Here is a 22473-nt window from a genome sequence, read left to right on the forward strand (position 1 = left end):
TCGTTCATTTTAATTTTAGTTGTTTTATGATCTATATTAGTATCATTTAGATAAAAATTGTTGACATATTTACGACCGGTTCATGTATTTCATAGAAGATTACAAATCAAAAGAAAACAATAGAAACTAAAAAGGCACTCAAAACTGTAATATGGAGAAGAGAATAAAGACACAAACAAGGCCGGCCTAAAAGGGAGGGTGCGCAGCACGCATTTGGTTCCTGGTCATTGGGCGGCCATTAGGAATTTGCCCATATCCACAAACCATTGTTGGCCAACCAATAATATGGCCTCACTAAGAAAAGTCCTATAATTGGGCGTCTCTGCAGAAAGATGGTAAGCCGTGGGCCTTATTTTCTCACTAGTAAAATTGCACGTGCAACACACGTATAAAATAAATAGAAAATTCTTTGCTCATCCTAAAATCAACAAACTTTGTCGTTGGATAGCATTCCTGCATTCGACGCATGATTGCGAGTATTTCCTTTACCCGATGAGACTCTATTGGAGTGAGATTGCGAGTATTTCCTTTACCCAATGAGAACTATATTGGAGTGAATTTAGGGGGAAATGTGTAATTGTGGTGTGAACCTTCTATGATTTATTATAGGACAGGGGAGGGCTGTGTTCTGTGCCCGGGATCCCTGCACCGTAAATGTTTTACCCGTTCTAAATAAGAAGTCAACAACCAAGTTTAATTATTTATATTATTGTTATACTACGATGATGCAGCCATGTAATCTCATTAATGTGATGATTATGGTCATTATTATTTTATTTTAGGGCATGAATAACAATTGTGTTATCAGCAATATGGAAGAGAGAAGATTTTTTTTGCAGTGATGATTATATGTAAGCAAATTCTCATCCCCACAAATATGTTACAAATGGCCCGTTCCTCTCTAGTAAAATAAGAAAAAAATTCCAAGTTCTTTTTCAGGCTGACATGCCAACTACTCGATCGTTCTAAAAATACCAGTGATACATATTTTTTCATACAACAAGCAAGTAATTTCATAGAGTGCACCTCATCCCATTTGACAAGAAACAACCGGTCTGAGAGTCGTCTTATTTCACATGAAAATCACATACATTGTACACAAGAAAATCACATCATCTCATCTTTCAAGAAACATCTAGATATACTTGGTTGTGTTACACATGAAAATCACACGTACATTGTCAACTATATTAGTTAGATACGCTACATTATTTGTAGATTCCATTTTTAAAAAACTTCCAACAATATACATATTAGTTTTTTTTTTGAAGCTGTACAGTGAGTTTCCTCACTGCATATATTTTTATTGATTTTGGGTATAAAGAAAGAATACAAAGTGCTGGAGAGTAGCACTAAAAGTATACATATTAGTTTCACAGTGTACACATTTTCATACCGTTCATGTCATCTCAACGAACATAATAAATTAAAAGGAAATACATCGCACACCATACTGAAAATCAATTGAAAATTGCAGTATTCGAGAAAACCTGGTAGTGGTAGGCTACCGTATTGATATAAGCATATTTTTTCCTTATGTCTTGTTTTTTGAACCATTCCATCTTTGTTATCCCTCGGATAAACCTGCATATATTTTATTAACAAGTAATACATGGAAATAAAGAGAAAACTTGCATGCCATAATTATTTTAAGAAAATGCACTGATGCTATTTAAATTGTTTCCTCGTTTAATCACTTGCAAGTTACTGCTAGATTGAGTTTAAACTTGATTTCTCTCTGAATCCAAACAAGATGGTACAGTATAGCTGCTGCTAGTTTGGTCATTTGTAACTATGCAATTGCCTGAAAGACCTCTATGTACACTATGTCAGATTGATCAGATAATATGATGGTATGTTGTTCCCTCATACGCCGCTATTGTTAGAAGATGCACCTGATACCATACATACATAGTAGAAGTATGTACATCAGTTCAAAATGCACCTGAAGCCATACATGCTCTTTAAACGGGGAACACTCCCCTGATCCAAATGGTGACGCAGCTGGACAGATATTCTTCATGTACTATGCCTGTGATGAAAACAAAATGGAATCTTAAAATCATCAGGAAACACTGTAATTAATGAACAGTTGCGGATCAGAAGTTACCGTAGCCAAAAATAGCACAATAGAAGAAGACGATAAAACTAACTGAGTAGTAAAAATGACGAAAAAGTACCCAGAGGTTAACTTAACCATCATTTTTTGACCTCCCTTGTTGCTTCAGAGTAATTTGACCTTCTTGACAAATTTGACCTTCTTGACCTCTGAATGTATATACACTCCATCTCTGCAAACAACAGTATATAAAAAAGTTCCATATAAAAGTGAATTTGCAACCATGTAATGTTCCAAAAACAACTTATCCGTAGTCTGATGGTTTGCCTTATTGAGAAAACTAAAAAAAAAGAGGTGCTCAAACTGACTTTCGTGTAAGTATGTACACATCTTTCTTCTAATTTAAATGCCATAGTTGGACCAATGTAGCACCAATAAATGTATACGTCCTAGTCTGAAATTAAAAAACACATCTTCAAAAAAAATTAGAAGAAAGGCAACTTTTTTCACTGTCCTCTTTAAGAAAGCCAGACAGTCGTACGTAAATATATATAGCGCTAGGGCAATACCATCAGCTGGCCATAGAGCACACACCTTAAATTGTAGTTGGTTGCTACCAGCAAAGATTTTACATCTTCTTACCTCAAGTTCAGAATAGCTTCAGCATAAGGACAACTTCAAGATCTGCATGACTACTCTGTAAAAAACACTTCTAAGGTAACTCGATACATTACACTAAGGCATATCTATATGCTATTTCATGCTTTTTCAATATCATGAGTATACACCATTACACCAAGAAAAAATGAGATCATCAGTATCTACATATTATTAGGAAGACATATTTTATACCCAACTACATGTGAATGAACTTGATGAATCATACTTAATATTTCTCCATTATGGATTTTGGTGATCCATCGAACTTTTCCTCTAAGCAAACTGAGCTTGCATGCCTAATCTTTTCATTTCCAATAGCAACCACTGTATGCAAAAAATAGATCCAAATTACAACCTATGTACCATCCAATAAGCCATGTTAATCTTACCATATTCAAATACCATCTTCAAGTTAGCAAATCTTTGGTTATACACAATATAAGCCAAATCAATGGCTTCGGAAAATAACCTAACTTCTAGGATACACCATATACGACGGTAGAAACATACCTTTAATAAAACAACGTACGCCCCAAGAGATCAACGATCATGGTCGGGTCTGTGGCTGGCCGGACTCACCTGCTCCAGGTGGATGCCAAGGCGACCGCAGGTACATCCATAGTATGTCCAAAAAATAGTTCCGAAGTTCAGGTTACCATCATTTAAGTGTTCCATTTAATACCACAAAATGAAAATGAATGGAATATTTGGTAGACACATGATTTATGCAATACTGACCATTACTACCATGGCAATCAGAAGTATAAACGAAGATTTGTCAAAACTTACCGATTAATGTAAACAACTTGCAGCATTTCTTGCAAAGTTACCCTCATGCAAAACCTATGCAAGATCACAATTAGATAGGTCTCATGAAAAATTGAAGTTAAATGCAGTAACAGTTATAGGGTTAGCCCAAGCATATCAGTAAAAACCAGAAGGAAGCATCCTAGGAAAATATTTGAACTCGCATGTGTAAACTGCGAGTCAGCGAAATTCACTAATCTACATATCACTCTGACTAACGATATGATCTTGCTACATGCAACAAATTAATTGATGGCAAAATTGTAATGTAATGCATAATGGATTGTCAAACAAGAAAGAAAACAGAGCATCAAGGTCAGATCATACATGCGTTTACCATCACAGGGTATTTCCAATTATCCCACAGCTCCGTCTTCTTTTTCGGAATTCCACCTTGAGTTCACAATTTTATTCTCTTTCTTGTTCTCAAGATTTGGTAGAACCCGTGTTTGTATCCTGTTCGTAGAACTAATCCCTGACTGAAGAGTAAAATGACAATACTGAACCTCTAAAGCACTCTATTAGCGATATGCACAATGCACTGATACCCGAGTGATGTACAAACAAAAACACATAATCTTAATGTAAAACAGAAAAACCAATTATTGAGACTACGCACTCACTTGCTGTAACTGTAAATTGTGCCAAAGAAGAGCAACAAATGCATGTATGTATACGCTATGTAAAGCTTGTAACAAAGCGTGGTGGTAATAATAGAGAGATGACTACAACTCTAATACTAATCAAATTCCCACAGGAGAAATCCAAAGCACGGATTGGAGAATCATAAAATAAGCAGATACCTTCAGGATTCTAGGAGGAAACGCGGTCGAGCTGGGCCTTGGATGAGCTGGACCTTGGAGGAGCTGGACCTTGGAGGATCTGGCCTTGGAGGAGCTGGGAGCAGACGGAGGCAACGACGTGGGGCAGTTGAGCTGGGCTTAGGGGACGGCAGGTGCAGAGGAGGCTTCGGCGTGCGGCGCGACGACGGGGCGAGGCCGGGCGGCGGGTGGCGCGGCGGCGTGTGCGTCGGTGGCTTTCGCGGGAGTGCGTGGCGGTTATTGCGGCGGCGAGCAGGTCGTGTACGTCGGCGGCTACCGCTGGCATACGCGACAATTATTACGGCGGCGTGCAGGTCGTGTGCGTCGGCAGCGTGCGCGGCGGTTATTGCGGCGGCCTGGAGGTCGTGTGCAAGTCGACGCGCGGCAGGGTGTCGCGCGTTGGGAAGAAAAGACGTCTTTCCACGCGTTGATTTGATTATGCGTGGGGTTGCGTCTAACACTGTTTTAGTGCTAATCTGAGCCAATAGATTAGATTATTGGATGGTTGAGATTCTTTGGATCTGCCACTCTGTGTCTTTTTATATTAGTCTAGATGTAAGCTGAGTATCTGATCCTGCCAAGTGAGCCCAAATAGGAAAAACAAAGCTAAAACCTTTGGCGGGATCACTTCGCAGCTCCATCATTTAGGTTCCGGCCACAATGACACCATCAAAGTATCAAACCATTATCATTCGAAAGATCAGGGGCAACTTTCCTTAGTCCGTGAACTAATGAACTACTGTACACGTTACCAGTTACTATTTTCTCTGTTGCATGATGTAAGACGTTCTAAAATATAGCCTACAAAAATATCTTATATTTTAGAACGGAGGTAGTAGTAAATTAATAAGCCGATACATAGCGATGAGAGAGAAAATATAAGTGTCACAGAAGCATACAAAATAACTTCTTGCTGGCATGCCGGTGGCGTGACACACAACACAATGATAAAGTGTGATTATCTTACATGTTGCCATGTCTGAGCTTTTAATCAGAAGAGTTCTGTTTAGATAACAAACTTTCTTACCCATACGGGGTCAATCATTGTTTCGGTAATTATACTGCATGCTTAGGCAGATTAGTTGTGATGCCTTTCATCGAGGTTTCGTGCAAAACCAAGATTGCTTACAGGTAAGGGCATCAACTCGTGAGAGACATGTCCGGTGGTGAATAGTAGGGTTGAAGGTGACAAACCAAACAAAAGCTGAAGCACAAGCTTGCGGGTTCTAATTTCTAGCCTTGCGAAAGCAACAGCAAGGTTCCACGGTTCATATTATGGCCCCTTTTCTCCTTTAAGAAAAGAAGAAGGTAGAGATCGTGTTCTTTCACATGTCATCAGAGTTGTAACAGGTGGTTGCAAGACACCCGCAAGTAAACCGTATAGCGACAAATCAGATCCAAAGGCCTTTGAATCTTCTCTCCTGAGAGCGACGGAGGGAGCACGTCGGGCTACGAACTACAGTTCCCTCCGGGACCGCGACCAATCAACCGCCGGAGCTGAACCTCCCCAGTTCTTCTCGCTGTTCCCTAGTGCCGTTACAGTCACGGCCAGCCAGCCCGTCGCCATTGCAGGCCCCAGAGCTCGTCGCGCGCGCGGAGCTGGAATTCGGATGAGTGAGCCGATGCCACAAGCAAGCTAGCGACCCGTCCCAAATGATTGTCTTGCTTCTCTTTCTTTTTTTCTGAGAGAGAGTTGTCTTGCTTCTCTCTCTCGGAAAATCCATGAACGGAGCTGATTTATTCCTCGACCATGCATGATGTGCAGTTTAGCTGCAAACTGGAATCCCTCCAAGTACCGATGGAGCTCGAGCAATCGTGGTGAGAGTTGGTACATTCAATCATGTGCCATTGTGCCGTGCCAACACGCCGCGATCGGTCACTCCCCGTCCTGTACGGTCCGAGTGTGTATCCATTATTTGTTGTACAATCATTTTCGATCTGTTAAACCCCCTGCTACCTAACAAGGGGCAACCACCAAGACTAATTGAGGAGTTAACTCAATCAAGTGCTGACGACTACTGTGATATTCTATATTGATTCGAAGGATATATATATTGTGTCAGATTTCAATTTTGTAGCTGTAGGCCTGTAGCTAGGACGCATCCAAGAACCAGTCTAAGCCGCCGTGTATGCTAGCTATAGCCCGTGACACTCGTATCTTTTTATGGAAAAAAATCCTCCGTTCTTCCAAGCAGTAGTCAGTACATGGATGGAATGTATAGGTATGTCATTTTGTGCAGGCGAGGAACTGCTGGACACTACTGATAGCCATAGATAATCCTGGACGCAGACTTGGCAACGTGAGACGATGAGAACGATAGATCAATCGCGGACAACGTTTTATTGGAGCATTGCAAATGTACTAGAGCTACTTGGCTACTTGGCTGGAATCTGTATTTCGTGCGTCGATCGTGCCTCCCCTTTACAATCTGTCGCAAGTTGCTCGTTTCTAAAATCCTGGCCATCGTAGTAAAATAACTTATGTCAGAAATTGTTTTCTCTAACCGCTCAAAGTCGTCGATCGATCATACACAAGTCAAGACGTAGTAATTAGCACTCCTTTTGATCACCTCGAGCAAAACCTAAAAATGTGTTGTTTTGTTGTACACACAGCACGACGTGCTCTCTTCCCAATTAATCGTGCCCTCTGCTACGCAGTGTGCATAGGCGAAGAATGTTCATAGTCAGAGCTATCCCGCACACTTGGGCTGGGCATCCAAAAATAGTAGTAGAGGGGAAGAGGTAGCAGACAAGTGACCGGAGAGCAGCGCCCAAGGTCAAAGCACACGAGCCTGATCGAGATATCGGAGTTGTCTCCCATGACACTTGGGTTAATTTTCAGAAATTCAGCGATCCCTCGTTGCATATGGCCAGCTCAGACGGGAGACGTCACTGCCCGTGAGGCCATGACAGGAACGGCGTAACCACCGATGGGACCTTCTCCCCCGACGATGGAAGCGTACGTGGGCGTACGTGCGTGCAGGTTTCCGGCCATTGGCCGCCGGGCATGTGCTGATGTGCCACGGAGTTTCTCTCCAGCTCGTTTCTTGGCCGCGAGCTCGCAACTTGCGAGGAAGCGCAGCCGCCCCGCCGTATTCGGGTCAGAGGCACCGGATCGGTAATTCGACGATTGATTCGGGCTACATATATGGTGAACAATCTTCCGATTCCACACTTCCAGACGAAATCCAGTGGATAAAACTCACGGTGCCCGACGATACGGGTTGGCGACGTGTACTTTCCGCGACCACGCTGCCAAACCAAAAAAAACACGTGCACGGCGGCTCTTGTTCGAATCTCGCTCAACAACGCAGCAAGTTGGTTTCTTATGACATTAGCTGCAAGAGATTTGGTAGTAGTACATTATTTTTATAAAGAAAGGCAAAATATTTTTTCTACTTCATCGAATAAGAAGAAGAGTTTTAGGTTTGATTACAAGCCACCCACACACGAAAGGGTACTCTCACGGCAGTAAATTACCCAAGACTATCTCTCACGCTTCTACATGTGTATAATTTATTCGCATGATCATTTTTACCTGCAAGTTGAATCTTTTATAACTATCAGCGGATCTATGATATAGTCATAACTTGGGTACCTTAAGATAATTTTTTGCAGATTTTTATGAGCAATCTATCACACACTTGTAATTCAAATTAGTCATATTTTTGCTAAATCAACATACAATCATCTAAATATGGAGAATTTAGCTAGGAAACTTGAAAATTAGTAAAACTTACAAATTTACCTAAAGTATAATACTACTTCGTATGAAAATTGGGCTGGTACCATTTTAAACCGTATTGTGTGTACACTCTTCATAAAAAAAAAACACATTTTGGCACTTGGAAATTGGAAAACAAATTTCTTGTACATACAAGTTGGTAACGCCCTTTGGCAACATTATGTGGATGCCAAGATGCACAATGTACCAAATATGAGCACATTATCACAATCTATGCCAAGGATATTCCCATGTTCTTAGTCATTTGTCTTGAATCCCAAGGATGTTCAAACCAGTGGATATTTGAGGACTCCATGCGTAAGTTTTTTTTTTATTTTGATTTTGATTTTCTTTGACTATGTAAATGGGATTAAATTTGTCCGCATGAGCATTTGTATCTAGAAGTTGAATCTTCCAAAACTATCAGTGGATCTATGATATAGCCAGTACTTGGGTACCTCAAAATTATTTTTCCCTTTTTTTTGAAGAGTCTATCAGAAACTTGTAGTTCACATGACCATATTTTTTGGTAAATTGACATAAAGACATCTAAATGTCAAAAAATAGTAAAACTTGAGAATTATCCATGAAGTATGGTCTAGTTTGTGTGAAAATTGAGTTGGCACCATTTTGAGTAGTATCTTGTGTTCTTCCTTCATAAAAAAACATTTTTGCACTTGGAAATTGGAAAATAAATAATTTGTGTGTACATAAAAGTTGGTAACTCCATTTGGCAACGTTGTTTTACATATCAAGATGCACCCATCTACCAAATATGGGCACAACATCACAATTTATGATGTAGATATGGCCATGACCTTGGTCATCTGGCTTGAATCCTAAGAATATTCATATATGATAGGCCGTATTGTGAAGCAAGTTTTTTAAAAATTGTCAACTTGTAAGTTTATCAGCATTCACGGAAATTAGTGCACATTAGAGAACTCATTGTGCAAGTTTATCATATATTTTTTTATTTTTCTTAATTTTCTTAATTTTTTCATAAAATTGGGTCAATATGTCCATATGGGCATTCATACCTAAAATTTGAATCTTTCAAAACTATCAGTTGAAAGAACATCTCTCACATTATGTTTTGTGTGTTTGATGTCAATATATGTGATACACTAATGTTTGTTTAAGTGGTACAGGGATTATATAGATACATGTTCTTGTGTGTTGGATATGGTCGGTCTGTCAAAAGAAAACAGCAAAATGTTGGTCAGGCCGGATTATCCGGGCCGGATATTGTGGAAATATCCGGCCCCCAGTTTTTGGCTAAGTCTTTGAGGAAAAGCAGCGCAGTATAGGGGCCGGACATTTGCCCGGATATTGTCCCGGTTTTGTACCAGGGCCGGAATATCCGGGCCGGATATTTTGGAAATATCCGGCCCCCTCGAATTTGGCTAAGTCTTTGAGGAAAAGCAGCACAGTATAGGGGCCGGACATTTGCCCGGATATTGTCCCGGTTTTGTACCAGGGCCGGAATATCCGGGCCGGATATTTTGGAAATATCCGGCCCCCTCGAATTTGGCTAAGGACCTGAAGAAAAACAAGTCTGGCATGGGGCCGGACATTTGGCCAGATTTTGTCACGGTTTTGTCCCAGAGGCCGGATTATCCGGGGGGGGGGGGGGGCGGATTATCCGGCCCTTACTTAGGCCGGAATATCCGCCCACCCCGGAAGCTGCAACGGCTCATTTTCTGGGGGGAGTATAAATACCCCCTTCTTCTACCTTGGATGCTTGCTCAATCATTGCACAAGAAATCTGCCAAGCCACCTCCATTAGAGCCACCTCAAGAAACACAAGATTTGCAAGATCTCCTTCCTCCCCCAACCAAAGCTCTTGATCTTTGGAGATTCGAAGGAGAAGACACCGATCTACATCCTCACCGAAGCGATTCTCATTTCCCCCTCTCTTGTTTGAGGGATCTCATGCTAGTGTTCCTATTTGGTTCCCTAGTTGATTTGTGTTGATGTATTGTTGTTGATTGTTGTGTTGTAACAGATTTGGGAGCCTCCAATTCGGTTGTGGATGTGTGCCCCAAGAACCTTGTAAAGGCCCGGTTTCCGCCTCGAGGAAATCCCTTAGTGGAAGTGAGCTAGGCCTTCGTGGCGTTGCTCACCGGAGATCTGAGTGAAGCCTTCGTGGCTGTTGGTTTGGCTTTCGTAGCAACCACACTCCTCCAAACGTAGACGTACCTTCTTGCAAAGGAAGGGAACTACGGGAATCATCTCCGTGTCATCGCGTGCTCCACTCTCGGTTACATCTATCCTATTCTATCTCCTATATTGCTTAGCTATATCTTGCTTAGTTGTTAGCCTTGTCATATAGGTAAATTCACTTAGTTGCATATCTAGAGAATTTACCTTTTGTGTCAACCCTAAATTGAAAAAGAGCTAAAAATTGGTTAGCACCTATTCACCCCCCCCCCCCCCCTCTAGGTGCGGCATACGATCCTTTCAATTGGTATCAGAGCCTCGGCTCTTATTTCGGGCTTAACCGCCTAAGAGTATGCCGGACGATGGACCTTCGGAAGGGGAGACTAGGCCGGTCACCATGGAGGATATCAATTCGTTGAAGTCATCCATGGATGCTCAAATGGAAAGCATGAGAAAAATGATTTCCGAGCTTTTGGCTCCTCCCCGTCCCGTGGCTCCCACCATAGAGGTTAATATCACGGATGCGGTTGTAGAGGGTGATACTTCGGTATTACCTTCCGCTACCACACCCATGGATGGTGATAACTTAAACACTATCAAACCCCCCATTGCATCTCCCAAGGGAACTAGTGCAAGTGAGAGCTACAATCGAGTACCTCCACCTTTCCAATCACCCGATATACTGGTTCCCCATCCTCATATAAACATCCGGGGCGACCCACCTAAGTTTTCCGTTAATGATTACGATACTTGGCAATTTGAGTTTAGCTCTCATGTTCGCAGTGCCTCCAATGAACTTTGGAGAATCATCGAGGAAGGATTCAATCCTTACAACCCCAAGAAGTTGACTAGAAGAGAAGCGGTTGATAGTCAACTCAACAACACCGCCTTGCACATGATTCAAACTGCCGTGGGGATAAAGGAGTTGTCTCGTGTTCGGCATTTCACCACCGCCAAGGATGCTTGGGATGCTTTGGCCACGAGTTGCATTGGAAGTGAGAGCACAAGAAGGAACAAGTATAATGCCCTTCGGAATAAAGCCGAAGGATTCATGAGGCTTCCGGATGAAGATCATGAAGATATGTATGGAAGACTCCTCACCGTTGCCGACGCCTTTCGGATTGTTGGAGCCACTCACATTAATGACTCTTGGATCAAGGAGAAGTACATTGAGTGCATGATGCCGTTCGAGCCTATTGATGTCAAGACTCTTGTCGGAAGAGAATGCTATGCCTCTCTCACCTCTCAACAAGCCGTGCACGAGATGCAAGCTCTCAAGGTGCTTGAGCAAAACTCTCATGATTCCCGCAATCGTGCCATTGGGATGACAAAAGGGTCCAACCTTGCCTTGGTGGTTGACCCCGTGCAAGAAGTGATTCCTCAAGAATCTTATAGGGCATCTTGGAGCATGACCTATCCGGAAGACTTGGAACACCACTACCATGACCACATGACATTCCATGCAAACACCTTTTGGATTGATCCTTCCAAGGCCAAGGAGGAAAACATCAAGAGAAACAACTCAAGGGGTCCCTCAAGCTCGGGCCCAAGAACAAGATCTTGCTACAATTGCAATGACAAGCGCCATTTCATTGCCGAATGTCCCTATGAGAATAGGGAGACTCATGGTGGAAGGCTCATCCCCAAGGACAAGAGCAAAGACTCAAAGGGCAAATATTCAAAGCCCCCCAACAAGAAATTCTATAACAAGAACAAGAAGGGCAAGAGGCCCTCAAGGATTGTGCTTGTTGCTAATGAAGAATACTCTTTCGATGAGATTGCAAGTGCTAGTGATGATGAAGAGGAAAGCTCAAGAGAAGTGGCCGCCATTGTCACCACCAACATTCCCTCTTCCTCTCTCTTTGATTCACCCAATGAGAACCCTCAACGCAAGAATGCACATTGCTTCATGGCAAGGTCCACCTTGGACACATCTATTGTGCTATCAACTCAAGAAGAGTATACCTCCGGAGATGAAGATGTTGATGATGAAGAAGATGCAACCTCAAATGGATTGGTTGCCCTTGCCTCCCTCTCTACTAACTCTTCATCAACAAGTGAATCTCCCAATGAAGTCATTCATGTGGAGGAAGAAAGTTGCCTCATGGCTAAATCTTCCGAGGTATCATCTCTTAACCCCTCTATGCCTAACATTTCTAATGATCTAGGGGTTGACCCCGCTAGTATAAAAGTGAAACAAGAAATGCTAGAGTTTGATGATTTCATTAGTAACCTACAAGGTAACACTAAGAAGTATGTTTCAAGTCTCATGGTACGTATGGCTCAACTAAATGATACTCTTGAGAAAAAGTGCCAAATAGAGAGAGAAGACTCTCTAGAAATACATGCTCTTAAAAATGCTCTTGAGGAATGTCAAGAAACTATAGCATCTCTTGAAGAGAAGCTAGAAAATCTTGAAGAACCTCAAGATAAACTTAACAAGCTCACTAAATATAGAGATCTTGCTAGAGCTAAGACTAAAGTGCTTATAAAGGAAAAGGCGAAATTTGGTGTTGATCATGAGAAACTTGTGAAGGATCTAGATGAACTAGACAAGGCTCACAAAGCCTTGAAGAGTGAATACTCTCTCCTCTCCGAGTCTTATGAGCAACTTCAAATTAGGCTTGCTTCATATGACATACCTAGTACCTCTACTCCTTCATGTGAACATGCAAATATTATTGAGGAAAATGCTAGGTTGAAAGATGAACTTGCTAAGGCCTCCTCTCCCCAAAGTAAACTTTCCTTGGATGATCTTTTGAGTAAGCAAAGGTCAAACAATGGGAAGGAGGGACTTGGTTTTAATACCAAGGCTAAGAATGCCAACAAGAAAAAGGCTAAACCCGCACATGAGAAAGCTAATGGTGAAACCCGAAAGGGCAAAACCATTAATGATGATGGTGCGGGAATAGATAACCCTCACTATGTTCTCTTTAAAGATTATTATGGTGATGTTTATGCTAAATATGTTGGTCCATATGATGGTTATGTTGCTTGGTCTATTTGGGTCCCAAAGACCCTTGTTGCTAACAAAAGAGGACCCATTGAAAAATGGGTACCTAAATCCAAGAATTGATCTCATGTAGGACTATGCCGCCGGAGGTTCAAAATGGGTACTTGATAGTGGATGTACAAGTCATATGACCGGCGGCAAGAACCTCGTCAAGGAGTTGAGGCCCAACATAAACCATATCACCGTCTCCTTTGGCGATAATTCTACATCCGAGGTATTGGGTTTTGGCAAGGTTGTGGTTGCACACAACATTACTCTTGTGGATGTCATGCTTGTCAAAACCCTTGGTTACACTTTTCTTTCCGTTTCCGCCCTTGGCAAGATGGGTTTCGCCGTCTTTATTGATAATGATATTGTGGTCCTCTTGTGGAGCAAGACTCTAAAAGTCGCTTTTGTTGGGTATCGCGAACACAACTTGTATGTGGTGGACTTTTCGGGGTCCACCACGACAAGTGCGATGTGCCTATTCGGAAAGGCGGACGTGGGTTGGTTGTGGCATCGCCGCCTAGCCCATGTCAACATGAGAACTTTGCAAAGTCTTCACAAGGGGAACCATATTGTGGGACTAATGGAAAATGTGTCTTTTGCCAAAGATCGTGTTTGTAGGGCTTGTGTTGAAGGAAAAATGCATGACTCTCCGCACCCAAGCAAGACCATCATCTCTTCCAAGAGGATCTTGGAGCTCCTTCATGTGGATCTCTTTGGTCCCGTTACTCATGCAAGTCTTCGTGCGAAGAAACATTGCTTGGTGATTGTCGATGACTACTCAAGATACACTTGGGTCTACTTTCTCAAGACGAAAGATGAGACTCAACAAATATTCATTGACTTTGCTACCGAGGTGCAACGCCAACACAACCTCCTCATTATGGCAATAAGAAGTGACAACGGCTCCGAGTTCAAGAACTACACACTCAATGATTTTCTTAGTGATGAGGGGATTCGTCATCAATATTCCGCTGCTTACACCCCTCAACAAAATGGTGTTGCGGAGAGGAAGAACCGGACTCTTATGGATATGGAAAGGTCTATGATGGCGGAGTATAAATCCCGCTATAACTTTTGGGCCGAAGCCATCTCCACCGCTTGTCACTCCTCCAACCGGATCTATCTCCGCAAGGGCTTGAACAAGACTCCATATGAAATACTCACCGGGAACAAGCCTAATATCTCATACTTCAAGGTGTTCGAGTGTAAGTGTTTCTACAAAATCAAAGGGGTTCGTTTATCTAAATTCGCTCCTAAAGCTTTGGAGGGTATATTTGTTGGTTACGGTGCCGAGTCTCACACTTATAGAATCTTTGATATAGCCTCTGGGATTATCATTGAATCTTGTAGTGTGAAGTTCGAAGAAAATGATGGCTCCCAAGTGGGGCAAGTTGATGTATGTGCAGGTGATGAAATACCTCAAGATGCCATAGTAAGAATGGGTGTGGGATTTTTCCGCCCCGTTGAGGGACACGGTGTGGCGTCTCGGGAAGGACTATGCTCTACCACGGTGGAGCCCTCATCTTCTCAACATCAACAAACCCCATCAAGTGAAGCAAATGATGCACCAACCCAAGAACAAGAACAAAACCCTCCCTCTAGTGTGCAAGATCAAGGACAAGATCAAGGGCAAGATCAAGGACAAGATCAAGGTCAAGATCAACCAAGAATTCATGATGGTTCCGGCGAGTATCCATTGGATATTTGCTCCGCACCAAATGATGTCCAAGATCAAGCACATGATGTTGAGCACCCACAAGAAATTGTAGTTGCTCAAGTTGAAGGTCAAGACGGGGACCCAAAAGATCAAGTTGATCAAGTGATACCTCCAAGGCCAAGAAGAACCAAGGAGGAGATCGAGGCCCGTCGTCTAGCAAGAAGAGAAAGGAACCTTGAGCTTCGTGATCACACTCATGATAAGGTTCTTGGTGATATAAGGGCAAAGGTTTCCACACGAAGGCAATTGGCTAATTTTAGCAACCATCATGCTTATATCTCCTTAGTGGAACCCAAGAAAGTATTTGAAGCCCTTGAAGATTCGGATTGGTTGGAAGCTATGCGCGAAGAACTCAACAACTTCAAGCGCAACAAAGTGTGGACCTTAGTAGAGAAGCCAAAGGGGTGCCGCAATGTTACTGGCACTAAATGGATATTCAAGAACAAGCAAGATGAGTTTGGAAATGTTGTGAGGAACAAGGCAAGATTGGTGGCTCAAGGGTTCTCTCAAGTTGAGGGAATTGACTTTGGAGAAACCTATGCTCCCGTGGCTCGCCTTGAGTCCATCCGTATCCTTCTTGCTTATGCATCGCATCATAACTTTAAGTTACAACAAATGGATGTGAAAAGTGCATTTCTTAATGGTCATTTGCATGAAGAGGTTTATGTTAAGCAACCCCCGGGGTTCGAGGATCTCAACTTTCCTAACCATGTCTACAAGCTCGATAAAGCTCTTTATGGTCTCAAACAAGCTCCTAGAGCTTGGTATGAGCACCTTAAGGAATTATTGGTAGACCGTGGGTTTGATGTTGGGCTAATCTATCCCACTCTTTTTACTAAGAGGGTCAATGGGGAGCTTTTCGTTTGCCAATTATATGTTGATGATATTATCTTTGGCTCTACTAACAAAGCTTTCAATGATGAATTCTCAAAGCTTATGACCGATAGGTTTGAGATGTCTATGATGGGAGAGATGAAGTTCTTCCTTGGTTTTGAGATCAAGCAATTGAGAGGAGGAACCTTCATCAACCAAGCAAAATATCTCCAAGACATGCTCAAGAGGTTCAAGATGACCGAGATGAAAGGTGTTGCCACTCCTATGGTTACCAAATGTCATCTTGCACTTGATCTCAATGGTAAAGAGGTGGATCAAAAGGTATATCGCTCCATGATTGGATCCTTGCTTTACCTTTGTGCATCTAGACCGGACATAGTGTTGAGTGTTGGTGTGTGTGCAAGGTATCAAGCTTCTCCTAAGGAGAGCCACATGATAGCTCTCAAGAGAATCTTTCGATATTTGGTTGATACCCCAAGATATGGTATTTGGTACCCCAAAGGCTCAAGTTTTATTCTCAATGGATACACCAATGCGGATTGGGCGGGAGACAAGGATGATAGGAAATCAACCTCCGGGGCTTGCCAATTTCTTGGTAGGTCCTTGGTGTGTTGGTCATCTAAGAAGCAAAATTGTATATCTCTCTCCACCGCCGAAGCCGAATATGTTGCCGCCGCAAGTGGATGCACTCAATTGTTATGGATGAGGCAAACTTTAAAGGAATACGGTGTCATTTGTGACAAAGTGCCTCTATTATGTGACAATGAAAGTGCTATCAAGATTGCCTATAATCCGGTGCAACATTCAAGAACGAAGCATATTGAGATCCGGAATCATTTCATTAGGGATCATGTTGCCCGTGGTGATATTGAGCTTATCTATGTTCCTACCAAAGATCAACTTGCCGATATATTCACGAAGCCTCTTGATGAAGCAAGGTTCACTTATTTGAGGAATGAGCTAAATATCATTGATTCAAGGAGTATAGCTTGACCATCTTGCAAACACACCTTCGTCTCAAAGCTTTATTTTGTTTAGATGTGGGCATGGAAATAAGGGGAGTGCGGTTTAAATTATTGAGCTATCCCTCCCCCCATAATGCCAACATTAAGAAATCATTCTCTTTATATCATATGTTGATATGTGAGCTTCAATGATGAGTAGTGGCTTGGACCCAAGATATATCTTCGCGGTGCCATGCCACAACACTCATATATGGTGGCCTAGGCCACCACACTCTTCTTTGTGAAGAGTTGGAGTTATTTGGATCTTATCGCCTTTTATTTGACAACTCCATGTTCTTATGGGAAATCACTCTAGTTTGGCCTTATTTGCTCATATCTTGCAAACTTGAGTGACCATGTACCATTAACAGTTTGTATCTTCTAAAACCTAAGCCTACTCTCTCCTATAAGCCATTTCCATCTTGCTCATTTGTCATGTTTGGTAAAAAACTTGGAGTTTGAGGTTTTTCGGTCGGATGATCTAGGTTGCTCCATCTTATTGGTAAATTTGCACCTTATATGTGACGTGATACATTATTGCATCGCATATGGGTCATGCAAATAACCAACGAAAGATGGGCCGGATTCCCGGTGATTCTGGAATTTTCCAGAACCCCGGATAATCCGGCCCCAGGACACCCCGGAAAATCCGGCCGGGCCGGATTATCCGCCCTAAGCTAGGGCCGGATTATCCGGCCTGGGCAGATCTTGAAAGGGTTGAGGACGAGGCCGCGGGGGGGGCAAACGGTTCACACCACCCCCACGCGCCTCTCTCTCCTCTCTCTCCTCTCAAGTTCGCCGGACCTCTTCCTCCTCGCCGGAGACGCTCCGTCCACTCCCTCTCGGAGTTCTTGGGTGGATCAGGTGCATCTCCTCCCTAGCTACCTTCTCCTCCAAGTGGTTTCCACAATGGATGTGGGTATGATTCACAATCTCTAACCCTAGATGTTGTGTTTTATATGTGCTATTTTCTTGGTGGAATTGGTGTCTAGTTGTTCCAAATCAAGTGTAGTGTACTCCTCTTGCATGCTATGAGGCCGATCTAGTCTTAGACAAGCTTTTGATTGGAAAACTGCAAGTTTCACAGGGCCGGATTATCCGGCCCCCAGGGGACACCGGATTATCCGGCCTGGAGCTTCATCGCCGCTGCAGTTTTTGCTTCAATCTATCATGTCTAGATTTGTACCGACTTATAGTATGTTTCTCGAGTATATTACTGTATCTTACATGACTTATGAGCATTACCTTCTCTTTGCTACCCGCCTTTGCTTCTCACAGGTGGTGCTTCTCGGGGTGGTCGGAGACGCTCTAGGCATGATCGATCAAGTGACGAGTTTGCACCCAATGCACCTCGCAAGTCCGTCGCTTCAAGGCGGAAGAACAAGGAAGTGAGGGAGAACTACAAGGCCATGGACCCTATCTCTTATTCCGCTATCCGCATGAAGAACTGGTATGAAGACCTCCCAAGGGATGAAGAGATTGAGGGCAGGAGATACTGGTGCATGGAGCAGGATTTCATCTACAGGGACATCTGTGAGCCCATGAAGAATCTGAGACCCATGCAAGCTATCGATGTGGACATTCTGGCTGTCAACAATCACTTTGAAGATGCAATCTGGGTAGCTGGCAGGTTGGGCTTGGTTGATATCATGAAGATTCAATGTGACTATAGCCCAGATTTGGTGAAGCAATTCTTTGCCACTTTGGCAATCAAGAAAGATGAGGAACGCACTATGGAATGGATGACTGGCTCCTCTCACTGTAGTGCCACTCTGCGCCGATTTGCCGGTATTCTTGGAGTTCCTGCAGAAGGGGGTCGTCGCCTTCATGGACCACAGAAGACAGATAAGAATGCACTGGTGGATCTCTATACCTCAGCGGGAAAAGTTGGTTATGCCAAGGGGCTGCTTCCCATCTACAGTCAGTTGCTCCGGTTCTTTCGGGCAACCATTTTCCCAAGTGGTGGTAACAATAATGCTCTCCGGGGAGCCCTTGTGGACCTTATGCACCTCAGCTTTAAGTGTGCTCGTGATGTTAATGAGGAACGGAACTACACTGTTGATGTCATGGACTTCATCTTCCATGAGATCCATGATGCCATGGTCTCCCGGACCACCATACCTTATGCTCCCTACATCCAGCTTCTCATCAACAACTCTGTGGCTTTGGGTGGTGAAGACTTGAGCGGGTACCCTTTGATGAAGCACGGTGTCAAGAAGGCTTACAAACTTAAGCCAGTCTCTTCTGCTATACCTGCACCTGACTCTTTCATGGGTGATGCTCGTTCTAGTGGTTTTGCTCCTGCTCGCCATCCTGACGTTCCGGCTATGAGGAAGCAAGTGAGCCGGCTTAGTTGGTTTCAGCGTCACATCCTTTGCATGAACATTGAGATCCATAAGGAGAACTATGCGGCCAGTCGTGAGCGTTCTGAGATTAAGCATACTCAGGAGGTTATTCTACACAAGCTCAGTGGTGATCAAGGACCCCCCGCCTCAGCCTCCAGCTCACCAAGGTTACAGTGGATGTCATTCTGCACAGGTTCCATGGAGTGATCTTGATGATTGCCTTCAAAGGTCCAACCTCACTCGCCGCTCTCCGGATGCAACTGACACTGAAGATGAAGATGAGGAAGCGGCACACCAGTCCGGTGATGAAGATGCCTCCGAGTGATTCCCATGGGACGTGTAGCATCGCGCTTGTCCCCTTTTTGGCGTCTCGATGCCAAAGGGGGAGAAGTGTTCTATTAGGACTCTCGGGGATTTGCATGGTTTGGGCACAAGCATATGCGTTTATCATTCTTATATTGCTTGTGTTCCCTCTTATTTGAACTATTTGGTTTGTTTGTGTGCCGTTCAAAACTATGTGCTATGTGGTGTGAGACATTGTTATGGTTTTCGGATTTCTATTTGTTGAGATCAAGGATATTACATTATGTGTGATGCTATATCTCCGTATTATATATCTACACATGGGTATGATTTCTAGCATCCTATCTCAACTTCATATATGTCTATGTCTCTTGTTAGAGCTCATGTTGGATACCTCTTGTGTTGAGGCACTTCGCTCCTATGTGTTGTGTATTTGTATTCAAATGCAAATTACTTATATGCACACATGTAGGGGGAGTGCCTCTATGTTTTGCCATCATGCTTGTCTCTATAGTGATTCTCTTGCAAATCCGTATATTGTCATCAAACACCAAAAAGGGGGAGATTGAAAGAACATCTCTCACATTATGTTTTGTGTGTTTGGTGTCAATATATGTGATACACTAATGTTTGTTTAAGTGGTACAGGGATTACATAGATACATGTTCTTGTGTGTTGGATATGGTCGGTCTGTCAAAAGAAAACAGCAAAATGTTGGTCAGGCCGGATTATCCGGGCCGGATATTGTGGAAATATCCGGCCCCCAGTTTTTGGCTAAGTCTTTGAGGAAAAGCAGCGCAGTATAGGGGCCGGACATTTGCCCGGATATTGTCCCGGTTTTGTACCAGGGCCGGAATATCCGGGCCGGATATTTTGGAAATATCCGGCCCCCTCGAATTTGGCTAAGTCTTTGAGGAAAAGCAGCGCAGTATAGGGGCCGGACATTTGCCCGGATATTGTCCCGGTTTTGTACCAGGGCCGGAATATCCGGGCCGGATATTTTGGAAATATCCGGCCCCCTCGAATTTGGCTAAGGACCTGAAGAAAAACAAGTCTGGCATGGGGCCGGACATTTGGCCAGATTTTGTCACGGTTTTGTCCCAGAGGCCGGATTATCCGGGGGGGGGGGGGGGCGGATTATCCGGCCCTTACTTAGGCCGGAATATCCGCCCCCCCGGAAGCTGCAACGGCTCATTTTCTGGGGGGAGTATAAATACCCCCCTTCTTCTACCTTGGATGCTTGCTCAATCATTGCACAAGAAATCTGCCAAGCCACCTCCATTAGAGCCACCTCAAGAAACACAAGATTTGCAAGATCTCCTTCCTCCCCCAACCAAAGCTCTTGATCTTTGGAGATTCGAAGGAGAAGACACCGATCTACATCCTCACCGAAGCGATTCTCATTTCCCCCTCTCTTGTTTGAGGGATCTCATGCTAGTGTTCCTATTTGGTTCCCTAGTTGATTTGTGTTGATGTATTGTTGTTGATTGTTGTGTTGTAACAGATTTGGGAGCCTCCAATTCGGTTGTGGATGTGTGCCCCAAGAACCTTGTAAAGGCCCGGTTTCTGCCTCGAGGAAATCCCTTAGTGGAAGTGAGCTAGGCCTTCGTGGCGTTGCTCACCGGAGATCTGAGTGAAGCCTTCGTGGCTGTTGGTTTGGCTTTCGTAGCAACCACACTCCTCCAAACGTAGACGTACCTTCTTGCAAAGGAAGGGAACTACGGGAATCATCTCCGTGTCATCGCGTGCTCCACTCTCGGTTACCTCTATCCTATTCTATCTCCTATATTGCTTAGCTATATCTTGCTTAGTTGTTAGCCTTGTCATATAGGTAAATTCACTTAGTTGCATATCTAGAGAATTTACCTTTTGTGTCAAGCCTAAATTGAAAAAGAACTAAAAATTGGTTAGCACCTATTCACCCCCCCCCCCCCCCCTCTAGGTGCGGCATACGATCCTTTCATCAGTGAATCTACAATATAATGACGACTTGTGTATCTTAAAAATGATTTTATCGATTTTTGTGAGCATTCTATCATACACTTGTAGTTCAAATACGCCGTGTTTTTGGAAAATTGACCTAGAAGGCTACGTCGCTGACATGTGGGTTCATGTGTGGTGGACACTTATGTCAGTGTTCCCAGGTGAGTTTAGCCTAGGTTAGAGAAACCTTGTTCTGGATAGATATACTAGTAGCTTTAAACTTAATTTTTTGATTGCACGGCAATGAATCCCGCGCATCCATGCAAATATTGCATGCCCAATTTTGAGAAACACCAATGTGCCCCCCAGCCCCCCCCCCCCCCCCCCAAATATCCTTCCTCCATCGTACTAGTTCTGCTTCATAGCCGACCTCACCGGATCTGGCCCGCCCCCGCCTTTGTCCACCAGTTTGATCCGTTTCGCTGCTGCCCTCATAGCCTTCACACCCTTTCCTATCCATGCATCGGATCCACTTCAACGCCACCTCATCCATTGCACCAGATCTACCTCACCACTAGCCTCCTCCTGCACATTGTAACTTCTTCACCGCCTATCATGTCCATGGACCAAATCCACTCAACCCATACCCTCGTCGACCACACAAGTCTACTTCATCAACAGCTGCGTCCACAACACCCGATCTATTTCATTACCTCTGCGCACCAAATGGATATACTTCACCAACGCTCGCATCCACCGCATGGGATCTACTTCACCAACATCGCTTCTACTGAACTGGATCCGTTTCAACATCTCACACGTTCACCAACGCTGAAATTCCTAGCTACCGCCCCGCCCCAGGGTGGTAAGTCTCTGGTCTGTTAGATCGTGTCAACTTCTTTAATCATTGTTCGGATATTTACTTTCTACTCTCGTATGCCATGAAACATCTTGATGTCATCGCATCTAGTTGGTATTAATAAGATCTAAAAGTATTATCTGGTTGCTACCATCTCACTCTTGCTTATTGGTACTTTATATGCATTTGCGTATGGTTGGTCATATACCACATATTAGTTACTTCCTATATGCATATGGTTGATCTTATACCA

This window comes from Lolium perenne, chromosome 3 (assembly GCF_019359855.2).
Source record: "Lolium perenne isolate Kyuss_39 chromosome 3, Kyuss_2.0, whole genome shotgun sequence".
Classification (NCBI taxonomy): domain Eukaryota; kingdom Viridiplantae; phylum Streptophyta; class Magnoliopsida; order Poales; family Poaceae; genus Lolium; species Lolium perenne.